Below are 22,037 nucleotides of genomic sequence, written 5' to 3' on the forward strand. Positions count from 1 at the left end.
GCCGCCCGTGGCACAACGCTGAGCCTGTCCTCGGCGTTCATCTAGCATTAATATTTCAGGACTACACGGATTTGGTAAAATATTTCCCGTGATGCTGTCAGATCCCCTCCGCTTGGAGTGTCTGAGAATAAAATCCTATTTGCTTATAAATTTGTGATGCGATGGAATTACAAAACAGGTCAGCGAGAAGGCTTGAAGATGCCGCCTAACGTCTTCTCCCTGCGAAATGTAACGGCGTATGAGCAAACACCTCTCTGGTTCAGGTTGCTCCTTACGGGGCTGGGCAGAGGCAGAGGATACGGACTGTGCCGTGCCTTGGCGGAGCAGCGAGTCGGAGCACAGCGTCCCGGGAAAGCCGTCGTCAGAAATCCTCATCCTCGCTGCTTGCGTTTCTATTTCCCTTAGCGGTGAAGCGCGGCTGGATTATACGTGTTTCTCATAAAACAGCGTCGCCGAACAAAAAGAACACGCCAAAGTCGGCGAAAACAGCAGCTTACGCTCTTCCAAGAGCTCCATTTTCTAAGGGGTCAGAGCCAGACCCTAAATTTGTGCTAGGAATTACTTGAACTTGCAGTATGAAAAGTAAACAGAGATGACAGAATTTGCACGCTCGAGTGAGAGCAGACTGTGCATGCAAACGTGCTTTGCATCCGTCAGTGGGACCTACTGGAAGGGAAAGCAGTTCTTCCTGCACAGACCTGCTGTAGGAAGAAGACCGGGCACGGGTAATTATTGCCAGTGAGACAGAAGCCCACGTACTTTTATTTTTATAAACCTGTAGGGGAAATGAAAGCCTTTGTAGGACTGGAAGAAAACTAAAATACAGGTGACGCTTCTCTTGGGTCTAAAGCCACGACGAAAATGCTCTCCGTGGGGATTAAAAGCTGCTGGTCGGTGTTTCCAGGGGCTCCACCGCGCTGGCAGCGCGGAGCCGCTTTGCAGACCGAGCCCCGTCTCCGAAGGGGGATAATCAAACCATTTCTGGACTTATTATCTGCATCCTTTTCAACGCCCTTTGCAAAAACCAGCTGTCAGAATTTAGTTGTGACACCAGAACTATTACGCTGAGAGCAGACGGGGAACAGGGAGCAATTTAGATATCCGAAAAGCATCTGAAGGCAGTGCGTTGCCCGAGAGCCACCTTCTCCGGCTGTCATCTGCAGATGCCACGTGTGGTTTGTGTCAACTACTGAAAACGCTGGGGACAGGCTATGCTTAACAGGTCGTAGGTAAAAATCAGTGCTTTTCGCCATGTCCCTGTGCAACCCCATGGAGGTGGGGGGCGCTGAGGCCGCGGGGTGGCAGCGGGGCCGGCTCCGGCCAGAGGAGCCCTCGGAGGAGCCCAGCAGAAAGCCCCGAAGAAAGAGGGGGAGAGGAATAACTCCACCAGAGATCAGGAGCTACGTGCGAAAACCCAAACCGGCCATCTCTTGAGCGTCGTATACTGAGGAAAGACGGCGAAACGGCTGGGAAAGCACCTTGTGATTAAAAGAGCTGCATTTTATAGGCATCTTATTTGTAGTCCCTTGTTTCCAGACTGTTAATAACAAAATGGCAGGTGAAATACAATGCGGAGAAGTAGAAATAGCACGTAGAGAAGGCAGGTCCTGAGAAGGAGCTGAAGTCGAAGACGGGTGCTACCACCCAGGGGAAGAACAGGAGGAGGGACAGAGCAGTTCTGCAAAGGGGGAATCTACACACGCGAAACCCGCGCGAGGGTGCCGCCCGCCCTGACTTAGGTATTTATCACCAAGTTAAAGGACATCAACAACCATTTTGGCTTCTTTTCCTGCCAGATCATCAACCGGGCAGACGCAAGGGCAGCTTTGCTAAGTGAGACAATGATTTTCACCGTTACCTGCCTAGGCTGCCTCTTTCTTCCCCATGACTGGCTGCATCCCCAGGGTGGGCTGGGGCGGGATAACCGGGATAACCACTGCTCTCGCCCTCTCCTGAGCCCGTGATGAGGTGTTGCGGCAGGAGAACATGCCAATCTCCTCCCATACCCGGAGCCTCACCGAGAGGTAAAAGCTTCACGTGGTGTAAGTCTAAGTTACAAACCAGCTCCAGAACCGTGTCCCGCAGCAGGGTATGGATCTGCAGCACACTCCGAGTGGCATTCAGGAATTAAAAAAAAAGCATTCAAATATTTAACGCTTTCACACAGCGTTCTTGGATTCAAAACATTTTTGTAATCATAGAATGGAATATTTCATCAAAAAGTCAAGAGTTTCCTCCCCCTCCTTGACAGGAGATACCAACAATTTTTCCACAGTAAAATCAGATTGCTATAAAGATGGTAAAAAGGCAACTTTTTTTTTTTTTTTTTAATAAACAAACATCAGTCCTGTACCGGCAGAACAGCCCTTTGGCTGCCACACACTAAGAGACAGTCGGAGAAAAATTGAATTTTATTTGAGCTAGGAGGAAAAAAAGAAAAGAGAGACCAAAGGTAGAAATTGGACAGTAATGGCCAGAGCTCCTGCTCTCCCCCAAACCAACTGAAGCCTCACACAAAAGTGGACTTTGTAGCAAACCCTATTCATAGAATCATAGAATCATAGAACGGTTTGGGTTGGAAAGGACCTTAAAGATCATCCAGTGGACTGGGACCGGGCAAGAGCCGCCAGACTGGAGCCTGGAGTGTTTGTCCCACGGGAATTTGGGTTTCTGGGACAAATCCAGCACTGAATTGCTTTTAGCAAAGAATAATTACACCTCAGAGTCTTTTTTCCCTCTTTTCTTTCTCCGTTCTCGAGGCGGCTATCAGCCCACGGCAGTTTATTCACAGGACGGTAACACACGGGCAGGATTTTTAGGGAGGAATTTAGCAGCTGAGTTTATCAACCCCGCGTGTGGGGCAGGTTGGTCCCTGACTCAGAGACGTGCCCAAAGTCACTGTCCACGGATGTTCCCACCTCCTCTGGATTTTTCCGGCACTCAAAGCCTGTTTTTAAAGGGAATAAGTTTATTGTAAATCCCCAATTGCTTTTGTGTGAAGACCTTAAACAAGTTTTTCGGCAAGGCTGGGCAAAACGAGGACTATTACGTGCCACAGGGCTCCGGGAGGAGCTGGGGGTTCTTCTGCCGCGGATTCTGGTCCCACTCTTTGTGCTCAGATCAGTCTCCGAGGCACCAAAATGCTGGGGCTGGTAATTAAATGCCACATGGTGAAGCAGCAGCTGACTTGAAGAGGGGAGTGAAGGCGCCCGATAGCTGTGGGGTGATGGATCAGGAGGTAGAGGCTCTTTTGTCCCAGCTTCCAGAGGCTAATCCTATATGAAGAGGCACTTAATTGCACACAATACTTTTCTCCTCCGGGATTTCCTAGGCACGTGCTCTCAGTAGGAGGATGTGCGAGGAGAGACCGCCGTCCAACCAACCTCCGTGCCAAATATTTTGGGGAGGGTGCACCATGCCGAGCAGCAGCCGCCATCCACCCTCTGGCATCGTGTCCAGGGCACTGCCTGGAGTATTTCATATGCTGACAAAGACGGAGCTGCCTCGTCGCTTCAGATTAACAAAGTCATCAGATCCGTTTAGAAAGTAATCGAGAACGTCTAATTTTAATTAGTCGCTGGCTTGCTACCGTTGAACTAAACAAGATTACATCTTTCTGGAGATATTTTTATTGAATTGAAACTCCAATTAGAGTGTCCCCGTGCAGCCCAGTTTTACAGTACCACAAACCACCACCCCTCCAGCTGATACCCCACTGCAACCGATACTCCACCAGCTGATTAAGGAGTACAATAAACTGCAATTTATTAGAGCACTAAAACTCTCCTGCTATCCTCAAATGTACCGGCACCGCATTCGAATGTGTGTATCTGATTCTGTAAATACTTAAAACTGTCCGGTTTGTTACTGGCACATTTTATAAATGTGCTTCAAAGATGGATTATAGAGAAATAGCGTGTTCCTATAGCGGGAATGTACTGCAGAGATACAGGGAGCGGCCACCGCGCCCTGGTGTCATCCCTTGGGGTCCCTCGATGGCACCAGAGAAGCGGCTGGTTTGGGTTTGTTTGCAGCAGCAAAGGAAACCTCTCGTTTACCGGGGGCAAACAAAAAAGGAACTGAATATAATTAACACCCAAAATTTCCAGGTGTGATGATGCACCTGACGAAGATGCTCAGAAACAGCTTTCTGTACTGTTTTAAGCAGGACTGAAACCCGCGCCATGCTACCCAGGGTGGCTGAGGTTTGCTTTGTGAAGCTGGGGCTCCTGGGCGCCTTCGCTGCTTAAGGAAGACGGCACAACCCGGCTGAAAAAATCCTCCTCACCAGGGGAGGTTTCCTGATTCATGTCAGTGCCAGCCAAAGTTCTCACCAATAAAGAAAATACGTGAGGAAGAGGCAATTTTGCTGCAATTTGCCCTGGCACGAAGCCTGGGCAGAGCCCCGCCAAGTCCAGTCACATCCCGGTATTTCATCCAGCTCCACGTCCAGCTTTGGAGCAGATAACCCGGTACCACGATGCCGGTTGGTAGGCACCAGACAGCCAGGTTCCCCGGCCAGCACCGGCACTGTTCATCGGCAGGGTTCTCTCACCCACCGAGAGTTTCAGCCACAAACTAACTCGCAGGTTCATTAGATGAGATGTGAGGCAGAAATTGTTGGCTGTGAGGGCGGTGAGCCCCTGGCCCAGGTTGCCCAGAGAAGCTGTGGCTGCCCCATCCCTGGAGGGGTTCAAGGCCAGGTTGGCCGGGGCTTGGAGCAACCTGGGCTGGTGGGAGGTGTCCCTGCCCAGGGCAGGGGGTGCCGCTGGGTGGGCTTTGAGGTCCCTTCCCACCCAAACCATGCTGTGATTCTCATTGTTTCTTGCAAGAGAAAGCACGTGTCCTCACGTGAGAGGGGATAACTTCAGCATCCTTGTTACGTTATTATCTACCAAATTCTTCACTGCTACAGAGGAAGCACTTTTTGAGCGGTTCGTGCTGAAGTGGTATTCATTAATTTGTAATGCTACCATCTACTAGTGCGTCGAGGAAGGGTGATGTCTCCTTGATTAATTGAAATAATTGAATTTCTCCTCTCCGCAGAAGGTTGAGCAAAGCGCAATCGCATCTCTGCCTGCCCAGCTCTCTGCAAAAAGGTTACCCACCCAGGGATCCCGTCACAGGGATTCCTCCTGTCCCCGCTGCCCAAACTTAACCAAACCCCGTGACCCCCCGTGGCTGTGCTCCTGCTGCGCTCCCCTCCGAGGTCTCTGCTCCGTACAGAGGGTTTTCAAAGCATTTTATTTTTCCTGTCACTGAACTGGTTTCACTACAGGGACGTTCATACGCTCTGCCTGAAGCCACACCTGCAGCTGCACAAAGAGATAAGCCAAAATACTCTGAATACCCTGGTAAAGAAAAGCCAAGGTGGGGTCGAAAGGGAGTATTTAGGGTAAAATTTTGGTACAGCCAATTATTAAGATGGGGTTGTTCAGAAAATTCCAATCTATATCATATTTTACATTACAAATATCATAGAATCATATAATGGTTTGGGTTGGAAGGGACCTTAAAGGCCACCCAGTGGCACCCCCTGCCCTGGGCAGGGACACCTCCCACCAGCCCAGGTTGCTCCAAGCCCCGGCCAACCTGGCCTTGAACCCCTCCAGGGATGGGGCAGCCACAGCTTCTCTGGGCAACCTGGGCCGGGGGCTCACCGCCCTCACAGCCAACAATTTCTTCCCAATATTTACCTTAAATCTCCCCTCTTTCAGCATAAAACCATTCTCCCCCATCCTGTCGCTACAGTCCCTGATCAAGAGCCCCTCTTTATCAGCTATCACCTATAAAGACTCGCCTAGAAACCCAATATTCCTCTTTGGTATTGCTTTGCTTCAGATAGATAGTCTTATTGATCTCCTTTTCCCCCGTGACAGCACTGAAGGGTAAACATTACCCTTAAGCAACAAGCTGCTATAGATAGAGGAAATGATATTAGTTTTCTTCTTGAGGTCCCTGGAGAAAGGAGGAGGCAGAGGGAGGCGATGGGCCGGTGCACAGCCCCTCTCCGGCAGGCAGCAAACCCGGCTGCCGAGGGCATGGCCATTCCCGGGATGCAGAGATACAGCCCGGAGCAGAAACCAGAGCAGAGCCTTGTGAGAAAAGCTGCCATTTATGCTTTCTTTCTAGCCCAACTTCAAGATTATTTGTTTTCTTACCTGTAACCCAGCAGACTGTAAAGCAAGTGGAAACTCAGGACGCCGTTTGTTAGAAGTGTGGTGCTCGGCAAGTTACTCAAGGGAATATTTTCGGAGCGTCTGCAAGCTGAAATTGAAAACAGCAATTGAAAGCCCGTGCCCCTCGGCAAAGAGACGTCATGGGAATCCCAGCTGTGCCAGGTCTCCGTTCCCAAGGTGGCACCTCCATCTGGCTCACCGGGAAGAGGTTGCTCAGCTTTGGCGTCCCCATGTCCCCAGGCAGGGTGTTCGCTGCCACCCAGCCTGGCTCCAGAGTCCAAATTACCTCTGCTGGGATAAGACACCTCCGTAGGGGGGTGACTCTATCCACAGTGGGACAAATCCACCAAAAGGACTTCCAGCAAACGCACCCCCAGGTGGGATGCGCTGCCAGTACCTCTGCGGGAGGTTGGAGCAGGGCTCAGACGGAGCCTCCGCACAGCAAAGCACCCACCAAAGGTGCAGCGCGGAGGGACCCCGACTGCTCCGGCACTGCCTTCCCCACGGGAATTGCACGGCAGGGGAAACTGACTTCCATGATTGGATATAAGGAAAAATTTCTCCACCGAAATGGTGGTCAAGAACTGGACCAGGCTGCCCAGGGCAGTGGTGGAGTCGCCATCCCTGGAGGGATTTAAAAGCTGGGCAGACGTGGTGCTGAGGGACACGGGGTGGTTTGGGCAGTGCTGGGCTGATGGTTGGACTCGATGATCTGAAAGGTCCCCTCCGACAAAAATGATTCTGTGATTCTATGCTGCACAGGGCACGCCAGGCTTGGCCAGCCCCTCCTGCCTCCCACGTTGGCTTGCCGCTATACAGGCAGTAAAAAGTGAATATTGGGATTACAGCAGAACAAATTGCCCAACACTGACAAGGGCAGCAATCCCTGCCTTCATCTCTCTGTCCAACATACCATCAAGCTTGTGCTTGCTTTTACAGCCGTCTCCACAAACAAACACGACTAGCCACCTGGATGCACAAAAAACCTAAATGCAGTAGACGAGGCTTTAAATCATGTGTGCGCTTGGGACGTCCACTTATTTTAAAAGCAAGCCCAGAAGTCCAGATTTCATTTTATTTTTTAAAGCCACCCTAGTGGCCCAGGGAAGCCATGGAGTCACCATCCCCGGAGGGATTTAAAAGCCGGGCAGACGTGGTGCCGAGGGACGTCGGGCAGTGGTGGGTTTGGCAGAGTTAGGGTGATGTTTGGAGTCGATGATCTGAAAGGTCCCTTCCAACCAACACGATTCTAGGATTCTAATGCCACAGAGCAGCCACACACAGCTCCCCTCTCCCCTTTCCAGGGAACGGTGCCCCAGGATGACTCAAATTCCCACGTTCATCCTCCCAGGGGCTCAGGGAGGGAGGGACCCAGCTGGGAGCGGAGGGACCCCTCATCCGCAAGGGCTGCAGGCGGATTATAGAGGAGGAATACACCAAAATACAGTCAACATGCAATAACTGTATCTGCCCCATCCACAGTGCCCCAAGTGCTGCTGGAATCATTAAACAGATCACCAACGGCAAGGAAAAGGGAGAGCACAAGATGCTCCAGAGCAGCTCTTTCTAGCGGGTCATCTTCTCTGGGGCACAGGCAATTAACTTTTAAAGGGTTCTCTCCAAAATTGTGCTAAGCTGTTTTATACGCTCTTTCCTTTGCCCATAAAACCGGGCTATTTCTGGCCACCAGCACTGTGAGACAGCCAAGAGCGCTAATCCAAATCACCACCATACCTTCCAAATGCAAAGCCATCATAAATATTTTCTGTTTATTTGCACAGAATTATTCACTCCTTTGATTTTGCAATTCAAAGCTGGATAAACCCCTTCCCTCTTTCCACACAACGGCTGCAGCATCCAGATTTTGGCTAGGGAGAGGCAGGGAGCACCACAGCCGGGAGGGCACCGGGGCACAGCACTGCTGCAGTGGGCACAAATACTGAGTTGCAGCTAAAATATTCGAGTCAGGATGGAGAATTATGCATTTTTTATTTTTTTTTTTCTGGGGAAGTGGAGTTTTTCCCTATCTCCTGTGACACCAGGGGAGTTGATCTTCACAGCCCCTTGGCAGCCTCGAGCAGATGCTGGTCCTGGGCTGGACGTACAGGTGTCACCAGCACAGCAGGGTCATGGCCACCCCCTGCCACCCACCATCCGTGCACTGTAGAACGCAAGGCGCATTCAGGCGCAGCAGATGAGAAGTGGCCCGGCAGCTCAAAGCAAAGTTTGTGGGGCACCGCAGCTCCTCCTGGGAAGGCACGGTCTGCTCCCTCACGCATTCACAACAAAGCTTCCTAATATTCCCAAATATACATAAAGGCACGGGGTAGGCAGAAACATTAAAACCGTGGAAGACGGGAGGGATGTAACAGCATCACTCCAAGATCTAGGTGTAGGAAGGCTGGGATTTGGGACACTTGGGGTAGTCTCAGGGAACATCATCAGGACAGGCACAAATCTGGGGCCTTTGGGACAAAACTCTTTCCCAGGAAAGCTGGTCTGCAGGATGCGTGGTGTGACGCCCTGTGGGTCTCAGACCCCACCGCTCCCGGTTTGAGGATCGAAATCTGGGTTCAAGCCTCTGATCTCCCTGGTAGTCCAGGTCGGATCACGAGTATCTTTCTGAGCATTTTGAGTGCAAGAGCATCGTCCCTCCCACAAGCTCTCAGTTGTCACTTCAGCCTCTTAGAATCCAAAGGGCAGACCCTGAAAGTACAAGGGTTTCCTGCAGCGGCTGCTGGCATGGGTGGGACACCACGCGGTGCCCGGGCAGTGGGATGCTGTGCTCCTCGGATGAACCGAATGTTTTTAGTCCTCAGTTCTCACCAAAAGCAATCAGCAGAGCGAGGCAGGACGGGGATCCTGGTTTTCTTTCATCACCGGCCTTGAAATCACAGCTGAGGTGGGGCCGTAAGTTGTGCTTATTTTTGGCCATAGTCCTTGGTTTGAATCATAGAAGGGTTTGGGTGGGAAGGGACCTTAAAGATCATCTTGTTCCACTAGTAGGTCATCTGGTACCCCACTACATTGGCTCTCGCTGTGTAACTGGCGTTTGCGCTGGCGTTCAGGCAAAGGCTCTGCCCAAAAAGCATCGATCGTCTCAGACACGGAGAGATTGGGTCTCTTCCCATGTCTCTTCCCCGACATGTGGGTCCCCAGACCCACACCCAGACGCGGCTCCGTGTCACAGCGCAAAGCGTCATGCCGAGAGCGGATGGGGCAGAAACCGAGGCAGAAAACACAATGCTGGGAACGACAGAGGAGAAATCGTAACAACGGGTTCACCAGGAAACAGCACAGGATTTCACATGCGTGTACTCATTAATGGCTTAAAAAAAAAAGGATGAAATTGCAGATTTTATACAAAATGTCATAAGTTTGTCACTCTGTGGCAACTTGTCCTCCCCCAGGCGCCCACGAGTGTTTCCAAGCTCCCTCCTGGGGCACTGGGAGCAGAGCCAGAGCATCCCCGAGCCGGCAGGAGCGGGACGGAGGGACAAGGACACTGTGCTCCGGAGGACGCTGAAGCCAGCAGCGGACGGAGGGACAACGCCGGGAGAGCCCAGAGCCTGCGAAGCATCGCACGCCTCGGCGCGGGCCTCCTCTGCCACCCGCCACCGCGGAGACAGCACAGGAGGCTGTGCAAAAGTGGGGGGGGAAAGGAAACAAAGCGATAAGAGTTTTCTTTAAACACCACGCACACTGTTACCCAGGGGACCTCGGGGATATTTCGGGAGCCGAGCAATCCCAAGGGTTTTCCTCTGAGCAGCCCAAAGCACAGAGCCGCGTTTCCCAGTGATCCCGGTGGGAGCTGAGGCAGGGGCTCACCGCAAGCTCTGGGGGGGCTGGATGTCTTTCCCCCTTTTTTTTTTTTTTACTGGTACCAATTAAAATGAGAAGTTTCCCTCATAGCAAGGCATTGCAACGCATACTAGCTAAGATTGAAATTTTTAAGGAGGTCCTCAGGAGTAAATGGGGGTGATTACCTGCTCGGAAATGAGTCTCTGGCTACTCTCTTGGACACGCACATCTAACTGCTTCCCGGGGATCCGGACGGCTTCTTTTCACAAGGCAAAAATCTGCCACTTTTAGTTCCATGGAGACAAATACGGCTTTCAGTTTTGACCTTGCTCGCTGCTGAAAAAGAATCTCTGGGGGCTGCGTTCCCCGGAGCGCGGCTGTTATTCCTGATTGACACTGCTACGTGGCTGGGAATAGATTCAGGACCCGTATCTGCAAAATGAACTCCATGCTGGGGCTTTCCTGCTTTCGCAAGAAAATTGTCACTTATGCTGGCTCCTACCCCGGATCTGGCTGGTGAAGAGGTGTACGTGTGAATGAGATATCTTGATTTTTCGTGGCCAGGTTAAAATGCAGAAAGTGAACTGCTAGAAAAATATGCTTTGCCTTGCGAAGCACTCAGAGTGGATGCGGAAATCACTGGCTGAATAATTACAGGACCCTGAGATGTCACCTTTGGCGCCACTTCTTTGCTACAGCCCCAGTCAGGCAGCAGCTTGAATTTCATGGTATTTACGGATTTGAAGCGGATTTTTTACATTTGCTGCTCAGAGGCAGGAGCTCCATCCACTCCGCGTGCCCTCCCACCCGCACAGCAGCAGCCCCGGGGGTCCAGGACCCCGGGACATCCCCTCTCTGCTTGGTCCCTCCATGGCGCGGAGGCTGCTGGAGCCACTGGTGTGTGCGGGGCAGCTGGGAGAGTCCAAGCACCTTCACATCTCCTGGATGTGCTGCTGGTTTGGCACCTGCTGCAGCTCGGGCTTTGAGCCACGGGGACGTGTTAGGAAATCTACGGGTCCAGCACGTCCCCCCGGTGCCCTCCACATTGATGTCCAGGCCAGCAGCTGCAGCCTCCTCCGCCCAGCAGACCATGCAATCCAAGCCCCCCTTACAGCAGCCAGCTCCACCATCGCTCATGGAATGGTTTGGGTTGGAAGGGACCTTAAAGGTCATCCAGTTCCAGATGAGATGTGAGGCAGAAATTGTTGGCTGTGAGGGCGGTGAGCCCCTGGCCCAGGTTGCCCAGAGAAGCTGTGGCTGCCCCATCCCTGGAGGGGTTCAAGGCCAGGTTGGCCGGGGCTTGGAGCAACCTGGGCTGGTGGGAGGTGTCCCTGCCCAGGGCAGGGGGTGCCACCGGGTGGCCTTTAAGGTCCCTTCCCACCCAAACCATGCTGTGGTTCACAGCTGTGCCACAGACAGATCACCCAAAGGACCGAGACCCTGTGCCATGCAACGAATTACTATCAGTCCATCAAAGAGAGTAAAAATCCAGATCTTTAAAAGCAAAAAAAAAGAAAAAAAGGTGTTTTCAAAGCAAAGTGGCTTGCTTTCAAATTTCTTTTTGCATGGAAGGCTTCGCAACTGTTTTTGCCGTGTTCAAAGCAAAACGTTGTCTGAGATATTAGATCAATTTCATTGTGGAAAGTGAGAAAAAAAAATTTGAGATGCTCCAACTGCAGCCCCCGGCCAAAGGAGGCAGGATCTCTTCTGGCCTGGATGTCGATGGGAGAGTTGCTGAGGTGGAGCAGACACGGACCCTTCAGTCCTGGGGCTGCAGCGCCAGAAGCAAAACCACTTTTTCCCTGAGGAACCCCTCAGTGCCCCACCTCGAGAAGCAGATTCATGCAGCCCTGTAATATTGCGAAGTGTGTGCCCACACCAGGGGTGTACGTGGGGTGGAACACTTCTCCTCCACTCACAAAACGGTACAGCAGCACGTCGGGGAACACTACCTCCATTTTTCTTAATGACAACCTGAATAAACCGTCTCTGGCTGACAGCGGGGCATCGACATGGTGTAGTCTTCTACATCCCAACCTAACGGTTGGAAAAAGGGAAGAATCAGTTCACCCGAAGGAAAGACGATGCTGCCTGCAAAACCCGCACACCAGCCCCAGCACAGCAGGGTTTCACCGGCAGCAAACCCCTCCTGGGCTGCCAGGAGCCCGCATGAACCACACCACCAGCCTGGCCCTAATTATCATACTCCGTGCTTAAATCATCAGCTTTTCTCATTTGGCTTCCAGCGCAAAATCTTTATATTAATAGGAACGGGAAGTAGTCGGCACATTTCACAGGTAAATCCCAGCTGCTTTGCACCAAAAGCGGCACCGAAGCAGGAGGGTGAGGACCCCCATGAACCCCATGGACGCCCCTAAAGCCTCTACAGGCTTCATCTTTTTATAGGGGGGTTTTGACTTGGGGTCTCGGCTCAGACTGGAAGGTTTGGACGTTGGAGACGGGGCTCTGCGAGCAAGACTGGGTGCAGGTTTCCCCCCATCCTTGGTTTCCCAGCCGGGGACCAACTGCTGAAACCCACCCCGGGGCTGGGGGGGGGACACCCAATGGGTCTGGGCAGCCAAGGCAAGGCATGTACAGCGCGGTCTGTGCAGACAGCACCATTTTATAGCAGGCAATAAACATTTCTGTGTTAAAACAGTTTCTAATTCTCTCTAAAAGGTTAAAAATACTAGAACACGAAACTTGGACTTTTCATGAATAAACTGTACTTTTCTCCCCCGGTTCTTCAGTCCGTCTCCATAGCTACCGAGAGACTTGCTGGCTTGCCTCTGCCAGCTAATTGATTTTCAGAAAGAAGAGATTAATAAAGAAAAACAGAGTCTCCCTCTTTGGCAGGGCAGTTCCTCACAGGAGCCTTTTCCTTCCCCTCTGGCAGAGCTCGGTCTCCATCCACTGACCCGAGATATGGCATAAATCCCCCCAAATACGCACGTTGAAGCACCCCACAGCCTGAAGCGCCGAAATGGATGTGCATCCTTAACTCGGGCTGGCCACTGCATTTTATAAGGGAATTATGGCTCATAAAAAAAAAAAAAAACAAACCAAGATTGGATCCGTGCCAGGCGCCCTTCCCATTAATCTGACACGCTCGCCTTTCCACGGATTAAACTGCATTCCTGGAAAGCAGATACCTGGGTGTCAAAGCACCTCCGACAGCGCCAGGAGAGAGAGAAAATGAGAGAAGATCTCCAGTTCCTTGCTGGGAGCTTGGAGACAGGCACTTGGGTACAGAAGGACACCTCCGTGTGCATCCTCTGGCTGCTTTTTCACCATAGATTATTTGGTGACGCCATCCACATGCAGCAGCCCCGCTGCCGGAGTCACGCCGCTCCTCTGCCACGTCTGGTGGAAGAACCGTTTTCATGGAATCAGGGAATCACAGCATGGTTTGGGTTGGAAGGGACCTTAGAGACCACCCAGTGGCACCCCCTGCCCTGGGCAGGGACACCTCCCACCAGCCCAGGTTGCTCCAAGCCCCGGCCAACCTGGCCTTGAACCCCTCCAGGGATGGGGCAGCCACAGCTGCTCTGGGCAACCTGGGCCAGGGGCTCACCGCCCTCACAGCCAACAATTTCTGCCTCACATCTCATCTCAATCTCCCCTCTTGCAGTGTAAAACCCTTCCCCCTCGTCCCATGGCTCCCCTCCCTGCTCCAGAGTCCCTCCCCAGCTTTCCTGGAGCCCCTTTAGTGCCTGGAAGGGGCTCTAAGCTCTGACTGGGGCTATAAGGACTGACTTTGGCCCATTCTCCAGAACTGACCATATTCTCCATTCCCTTTCTAACCCCATTGCGCTAAACACGGAAGGGGCAGACACAAGGGCTCGTCCCTCTTCCGATGGCACTGGGAGGAACCACGAAGGCGTTGGAAGCCCTTGGCAGACAGAAAGCGCTGTAGGATGCGAGCGCCTCACGCGCGCGCACCCGTGTGTCCGCCAAACAAATGGCAAATTTCCGTCTCATACACTACAATTCTCTAATTCTGCTTCGTTTTATTCCATTGACAGATTCCCTTCTTAGTTTACAAGACAGCCTATATTGGCTATAGCGGCCTGTATTGAGGTGAGCCGTGCCACCACCAAAGGCACCGAGCGCGTGTGTGCGGGGGGGGGTGTGTGTACACACACAGGTGATAGCCCACGCGTACGTGACTCTTAATCAAATATTGTTCGTTAAAGCAAACGGAAAGACAAGGTTACCTTTGGTTGCCTTTCCAGACTGCTTTGGTGTTACTGGGTGACACGAATTCAGATCAATTAGAATAAAAGATGAAGGCGCTCCGCCCGGCTGTATTGTGCCTCGGCCGAGAAGGCGGCAGCGAGCCGGGGGAAAGAGATAGACACGTAGCATTATTTATGACACATCCTCAGCGCTATTTCGGTGATTAAATAATTAGGAAGAGAGATTAAAAATTACTCTAAATGAGCTGAATTTTTAAACACTCCCTCCCTCCCCTACCTATGCTGGCTGCGAGGGTTTCTAAATCATACTTTTTTTTTTTTAAAGCAGCTGGCAGAATGAAACACGACAACAGTATAAATATATACATTTGCAATAGTATTTGGTGGATTTCTGGGTGAATAAGGTTGGTTGTATCCGCTGCTTGAGCCAGGCTGGTACCTGCAGGGCTGCGGAGCGGGATGTGTCCCAGCCCTCCGGAGGCAGATCTCATTCCCGGGCAGCGGAGGCTGGGAGAGGGGCCACAGCCCAGCGGAGCTGAGTCGCGCCGGGGCTTTTGGTGGGACGGGAAGAGCTCCCAGCCGGTCTGCCGGGCAAACTGAACGGTGACACGGCCCCTTCCCTGGGCAGGGCTGGATGTCCCCAGGATGGGTGCGTCGCTTTGCTCCTGAATGCAAAACCACCCAGGCCTGCAGAAGGAAAAGGAGATAAAAGGAGTTCTCGGGATGGCAGACAGCACGGCAGAGAGAGAGAGAATTCAGCAAACTTTCTGATTTCTGTGGGATGTGCCGTTCACGGTGTGAAATAATCCCGTTGGCAGCTTGGGGCCAGCGCCCGGGTCTCGCTCCTCCTCGTCCCCGCACCTGGGGAGCTGGAAACACTGAGACCTTGAAACCTGCACCCCAGAGCCGGCTGTAAAGGAAACACTGGCACAAATTCCGACACTGGAGTCTGCTAAAAGTGCGGTTTTCCCCGGCATTGGATGAGACCTTACTGAAAAGTAAAATTACTGAAAGAGAAATCAATCCTGTGTCGCCCAAACCAGGACACTGTGCTGAGGGAAAGCCTCTCCCTCGGGGGGTGATGGAGGGGGTGCTGGCAGGTCCCGGTCTCCGCAGGGAGCAGCCCTGTGGATGGGGAGCTCCCTTTGGCAGCCACGTCCTGGGGTCCCCACGGTGGGGTGGGCCACCCCAGCAGGGCAGTGGGCACCGGGGCGCGGGGCTCACGCAGCCGCAGAGCTGACACTGGCCCAAGGAGATGGGACCCTGCGAGAAGTCACCTATTCCCTGTGGATAACATAGAAAACATCCCCGCTTTATGTGTGTGCTTTATGTCCGTGCCCACGCCGCGCCTCCTCGGCACGGCAGGAATGCCGACGGTGATAAAATTCAGATGGCGTTATTTGCCTTCCCAACAGAGGACGGGGTCCCGCCACGGTGGACAAGGAGAACTTCCTGGGTATCGTACAGATAGGCGTAAACCAGATGCAGATGAAAAAGCCAATAAAATACAGTTTCGTGTCTCTGGTGGTACGAGGCAGCCAAGGTGGGTAGCCCAGAGCTGCCAAAACGAGGAGAGCTTCTTCCACCGCATCCCCCTCTTTACCTTTTTGTACGTGCACAGATTTTTACGCTTTGGGGCCTGTTCATTTGTGTTTCTCCCCATTTCGTCTGCCAAAAGCACTGAGCTGCTTTGGCGCATGGACTCACACACTTCTGAGCAACGTGGGTTGTTTTTTTTTTTAAAAAATGAATGCCTTTTGTCCCTCTCTTTAAACTCCTATAGCAGGCTCTGAGGCTTGTAAAGACGGCAGCAATTTCCTGCGAAGTGGCTAATTCAGGGCAAACCATAATGATTCATCAAAGGAATGAGTGGCTACGGCTGGCAGAGGAGCCACTCTCCATACCCAACCCAGCATTTTTAAAAACCAAACTTGCTGTTTCCTAAAGAATACCTTTTGGTGCCTTAATATTCCATAGAATTTTTTAAAATACAGCTTTTACATCAGCAGCCCCAAAGATCTGGAACATCTTGCCGTGAGGGACAAACTTCCTGACAAAACAGGACGTTTCTGGCTAAAATAGCTGATTTCCAACACCTGCCAGTGAGACAGGGGCTGTGGGAAGGGTTCTGGGCTTCCAGGGCCTACATCGTTTGCGAATTATTAATAACTCATTAATTACTATAGCATTCCCAGCGCAGAGCCACGCCGTATGCCCCGTCTCCAAGGCTGTGCCACTGCTCATGTACAGCCAATCGTAAAAATTGACACGTTCATTAGCTTTTCCTAAACAAGACCCTTTAGACCTCAGCCGAACATCATTGTTGCAGTTGGGCAACGTTTTCCCACAATATTTTTACGCATGACTCCATCCGTGGACTGCGAAAGCAGCTGAAAGAGGAATACCGTATTTATATGGGGGCATAACAACAGCTTGTGAACACGCACAGGGACCAGCCAGAAGGCGATAAAGGAGAACGCGCGGGTATCGACCCGAACTAAAATCAGAAAACAGAATTAAGGAACTAATTTTCAGCTGACCGGAGTCATTGATACTCATATACTTCTCACACAAGCACAAAAAGGGAAATAAAGAGGAAAAAATTAAAACGCTTTACGGTACTCACTAATTCAGTTAAACCTGTTCACTTCCCACGGACAGTCTCGCTGTTGAATTCACTGGCAGAAAAATCCACCAAAACAGGGTTTATGGCATTGTTCCCACAAAAGGATTTGGCTTTGTTTGTTTTCCCCAAGTATCCCCGTGAGAATCGCGTTTAGGAAGTTATTTGTGGTCCTGCGATTAGTGTCTTCAATGCTTCGCACGTGCCCTATGCAAAGTATATCAATATTCTAAATCCTGCCGGCGACCCATGAAGAAAATGTGGGCAAGACACCAGCGTTGGCGATACGGCCTCAGTTTTTGGGTGAAGCCTCTATTCATTTCTCACTTCGGACAAGTCGTTGCTCGAGCACTTGTTCTACCACAAGCACCCAGAAGCTGAAGAATGTTTTCCTGGTTATATTTAGGATAGAGGCGAAAACAGTGCTTCGAGCAGGATATATCCACCCCTCAGATTGTTTCAGAGAGGCCGACCGTATTATTCACTCCAGAGCGCCTTCTGTATACACGCACTTTCCCCAGATACCCCCATACCGCAATTTTCGATACCGGTTCCAGTTACGACCCATCCCAGTTACACCTGATGGACTCCACAACCCTCCACCCGTTGCCCTGCTCCATGAGCAGCACCCGTCTGCCTCCGGGATGTGAACCTTCCGTGCGTCTCTGCTTTGGCCCTCCCAGAAAAATAAATGCTCCAGTCGAACCCTTCTCGCTAAGTTTGAGACAGCTTCTGCGAGGAGGTGGCTGCGCGACGGCTGGTGAGAGGGGAGAGGCGCTCGCTTCACTGCGGGAACGAGAAAGCACACGGGCAGAAAAGGCAAGGCACTGACTGCCACAAGGACCCACACAGCATCCTGAATCTTTGGACTTACAACGGGGGGGGGGAAAAATCATTATTGTCTGAGAATACCGATGTAACACTGTAAGACATAACCAGTTTCTGTGAATTAGATAAATTGAACTGCGGTAGCACGGACATGGGGTCAATCCAAACCCCTCTGTACTTCCTAGAAGGAGCTGGAAGACTGTTTCACGGCGGGCAGGGGATCAGCGATGGTGCTGTTGGCACGGTGGGTGTCTTCTCAGATGGAGGTACTGAGCAGCTCATCGGAAAAGGCAAAGCAGAGGATTCCATGGAGGAGATGCCCAGCTGCCCGTTTCTTGCCCCTGGAGGACGTGGTGACCGGGCTAGCGCTAGCAGGGGGAAGGAAGGGGGAAAGAAAACTTAACCTCAATTAATCCACCTAACAAACTTACGGCTGTGGTTCTGTAACCTGGGCACGGCCCGGGTGCTGTGCTCTCCTCTAAGCGGCGGCTCAGCGGGACTGACTACACATGTCAGAATTGTAGAACCACAGAATTGCCCAGGTTGGAAGGGACCTTTCAGATCATCGAGTCCAACCATCAACCCAACTGTGACAAAGCCACCACTACCCCATGTCCGTCAGCACCACGTCTGCCCGGCTCTTGAATCCCTCCAGGGATGGCGACTCCACCACTGCCCTGGGCAGCCTGTTCCAATGCTTGACAACCCTTTCTGTGAAGAAATTTTTCCTAAAATTTCTAAACCTAAACCATCCTAAACCTCCCCTGGCGCAACTTGAGGCCGTTTCCTCTTGTCCCATGGCCTGTTCCTTGGGAGAAGAGCCCGACCGCCAATTCTATGGAGCTTCAACTGCAGGTTCAACCTTTAATTAGGCCCTGTCCTTCACAGGCCTTCCAGTCACCACCGTTCCCCTCAAGATAGAGATTGGCATTTATTTATTTTTTTAAAACTAAAACGCGTCCCTGCATCTTTTCACATCCAAAAATACCATCTCAGGATGAGAAACAATAAAAATGAAGCCGGAAAAAACAACACCAGTTTGCCAGAATGCGTCTGGAGCTCCCCAAACCCCTGCCAGCAGGAGCTCCGAGCCTTTTCCCACGCTCTACCTCTCACACCCATCAGGTTGTCTATTTGCAGCTCTGACTCGCAAATATACATCATACGCAGGCTGTCAGCTTGACTTACAGAAAAAAAAACCCCACTTTCAAACAAAAAGAAGGCAAGGGATGCTACCACGGAGCCAAGTGCGGGAACTGCAGGCAGCGGAGATGGGGGGCACAGAGCGCGCTGCTGTGGGGAGGGGCTGCACCCAGGAGAGCAATGCCAAGGATACGTTCTGGAAAAAAAACCGAACCTCGCTATTTTTCATGCAAAGCAGTGAGTCCGAGGAAGCCTTTTTCTTATTTCGGGAAAGACAAATACAGCTAATCGCAGTGCTTTGATTTATTCTGCGTGCTTCGGCTCCCAAGCATTCCTACACGCGAGCAAAGTTAACGTCTAGAACAGCGTCGTTACTACAAAGTAAACCTATATTTATGATGCGATAGCATCTGCTCGGCGATAGCTTTAAATTAAGAGGTTGGCATGGCAACAGATGCTCCCACACTGCTGTGTCTGCCTCGTGCTGCCATTTTGCTCAGGATCCCTGGTGGGTTTAGGATTAACCGCCTCCAGTATTTCATTTTGCCTAACGAAGCCGTTTTTGGCTGAGGCATCAAACAAACAGCTGAAGCCTCGTGTGGACTGTGTACTTTTTTTTTTGTTGCCTAGCTGCTCTGTAATTTTAAAACACGTCTTTCTGAGTCCACGCTATTTCTGGCACTCCAGGCTCCTCCTCGCTGCGCTGCCAAGCGGCGGTGACAAACTGCGCCGAGGACGGGCTCCTGGTGAACACCTTCTTCCACGAGTGTCACTCCTTTTTTTTTTCTTTTTGTTTCCATGTTGTCTCGGCTCGCAGGCGCCCGTGCTGCCCCAGGACGCATGGAGCGGTGCCGTCCCAGGGATGATGCTTTTGCACAATTTCCCTCCCCCCGGCATCCTCGCCAGCCCTCGCGCCGGGGCTGATCTCACCGGGTCTGAACAACGGCACGGCAGCGGCTGCCGGCGGTTTGTCATCTCTGGTATCCGAAATTTAACATACAGAAGCTTTCATAGACTTCTCCTCCAGATGTACACCCGCTCCTGCCTAAGGGAGAGTAAAAATCCAATTTCTTCTCAAATAAAATGCCAAGGATCTGGCAGCAAGGAGACGGAAAATGGCCCCTTTAGGCAGACCAGCCCCGCAACAGGGCAGCGCCGTGTCACTCTGCTGCTTGGATGTCACCGTCCAAAGAACCGGATCCAGGGGGGAGGACAGCACCAAGTCCCCCCCAGCAGGCCAAGGTGGGCAAAAGCTGCCCACAGTTAATTCTGCCCAGTACCGCCAGCAAGGACCCTCACTGCCATCCTTCCTGCTCCTTTTTTCCAACATCCCACCTTAAAATCCTACCCCAATTCTGCTCTCGAAACGTTATTTTCTTTTATTATTGAAATATTATTTTTTTCTTATTATTGAAAAGTTATCAGTGAGGCGAATGACCTTATTAACATAAGGCAACCAAGACTTCTAATGCCTACTTTTTAGAGCACTTTCTCCCCAAGGTACACGCGCATTGTCCGAACACACCTACGAAGTCACTGCTCTGCCTCCCCCAGTGCACTAACTGGGCAGGGAAACCTCCCCCGAGCAGCCGCGGGTGACTCCACGGTAGTGTCAGCCCAGCTCGCCCTGAATTTCCAAAGCAGAAAAAGCCACTCTACTTCGTGAGATATTTTTCAGGGCGAAACAAAAATTAACGTCTATCTGAAGCAACAGACCGCGCTCTGTGTCCTCTGGGGGATGGATGCTGGATACGACCTGCAGCAGTTCCCACATCTCCAGATTTTCGGCTCTCTTTCCCCAAACGCGGTTTTTCCTGAGAAGGCTCCGAACGCTTCCAGTCATTTCTGGGTAGAACACACGTACGGGACACATCTGTTTGTGAAGACAGCTGGTAACCTGGCAAGTACAGGTGGAGTCAGCACCTCCGAACAATTGCTACCTACCCGGTCTTTCCATAAGGCAGTTGGCTTCTTTCAAGGCGATGCTGGTGGCCAGGCTGATGGAGGACCAGAGAGATCTGTGGTGCCCGGAGCATGAAAGGAGACATGAAACAAAAGGTACCCAAACAGCAACCACCCTGCTCGCTCCAGCGCCGCCGGAGCAGGACATCTTAACGGCTGCCGGGTGCGCAGAGAAAGGCAGGGTCGCTGCCGATGAACCGGCTAGGCCGGGGGAAACACTCCTGAAGGCAGGGGAGCAGCACAACAGGCAGGAGAACCAACCCACTCCATGCCTTTATCCTCCTTGTTGTTGAAGAGGAGACTCTTTTGTGGTTCTATCGATTCCCGAGATGCTTCCCAGCAAAGTGCATCTCTCTCTTGGCAGCATCCGAGCCACGGCTTGGGCTCACCTCCAGAGCACTGCCTTAAATATCTCAGCAGACAGACATAGTACTGCAAACGTGAAATCGGGGATGCTCAGACAACTGATAATTTCAGTTAGGAAGAAAAATATTGCTCACAGCAAAGTTATGAAGCTTATTCATAAATTTCATCCTTATTTTAACAGCTTTTGTCACATACGTTATTCACAAAAAGGAGCACAAGAAAGCAGCAGAAAGGATAGGTCAAGAAAGCAGCGAAAGCTTCCAAAACAATTTTTGCAAAGCACTCTACAGTTGTTACAAGATCATACCAAATCCCAGTACCAAAAAAAAGAGATCTATTAATAGCCGCCTTAATTTTTCCCAAAGGGAGATCCGTTCTCCCTGAAGAAAACTCCTCAATATGCAACATCTCCTTGTCCTCACGGCACCCTCCAAACACCCATGCGAGATCTCTCCATCAATGGCACAAGGCTTGTAATCAGCTCTCTCGTGCTGTTCCCAACCTCATTGATCTCGTCAATGCTGATCAAGAGCTAAAGGGCGGGGGGCAAGAGGATGGGGCCAGACTCTTCTCAGCGGTGCCTGGGGACAGGACAAGGGGCAACGGGCACAAACTGGAACACGGGAAATTCCATCTCAACATGAGGAGGAACTTCTTTCCTGTGAGGGTGGCAGAGCCCTGGCACAGGCTGCCCAGAGAGGTGTGGAGTCTCCGTCTCTGGAGACATCCCAAACCCGCCTGGACGCGTTCCTGTGCCACCTGCTCTGGGTGACCCTGCTCTGGCCGGGGGTTGGACCAGATGATCTCCAGAGGTCCCTTCCAACCCCCACCACTCTGTGATTCTGCTTCTCCGGCACCCTTCTGCTCTGACACCTTTACCTTCCTGTTTACCACCTGAAGTCCATGCACCGACACAACACTTCTGGGGCTTTAAGG

Source organism: Chroicocephalus ridibundus, chromosome 8 (assembly GCF_963924245.1).
Source record: "Chroicocephalus ridibundus chromosome 8, bChrRid1.1, whole genome shotgun sequence".
Lineage (NCBI taxonomy): Eukaryota > Metazoa > Chordata > Aves > Charadriiformes > Laridae > Chroicocephalus > Chroicocephalus ridibundus.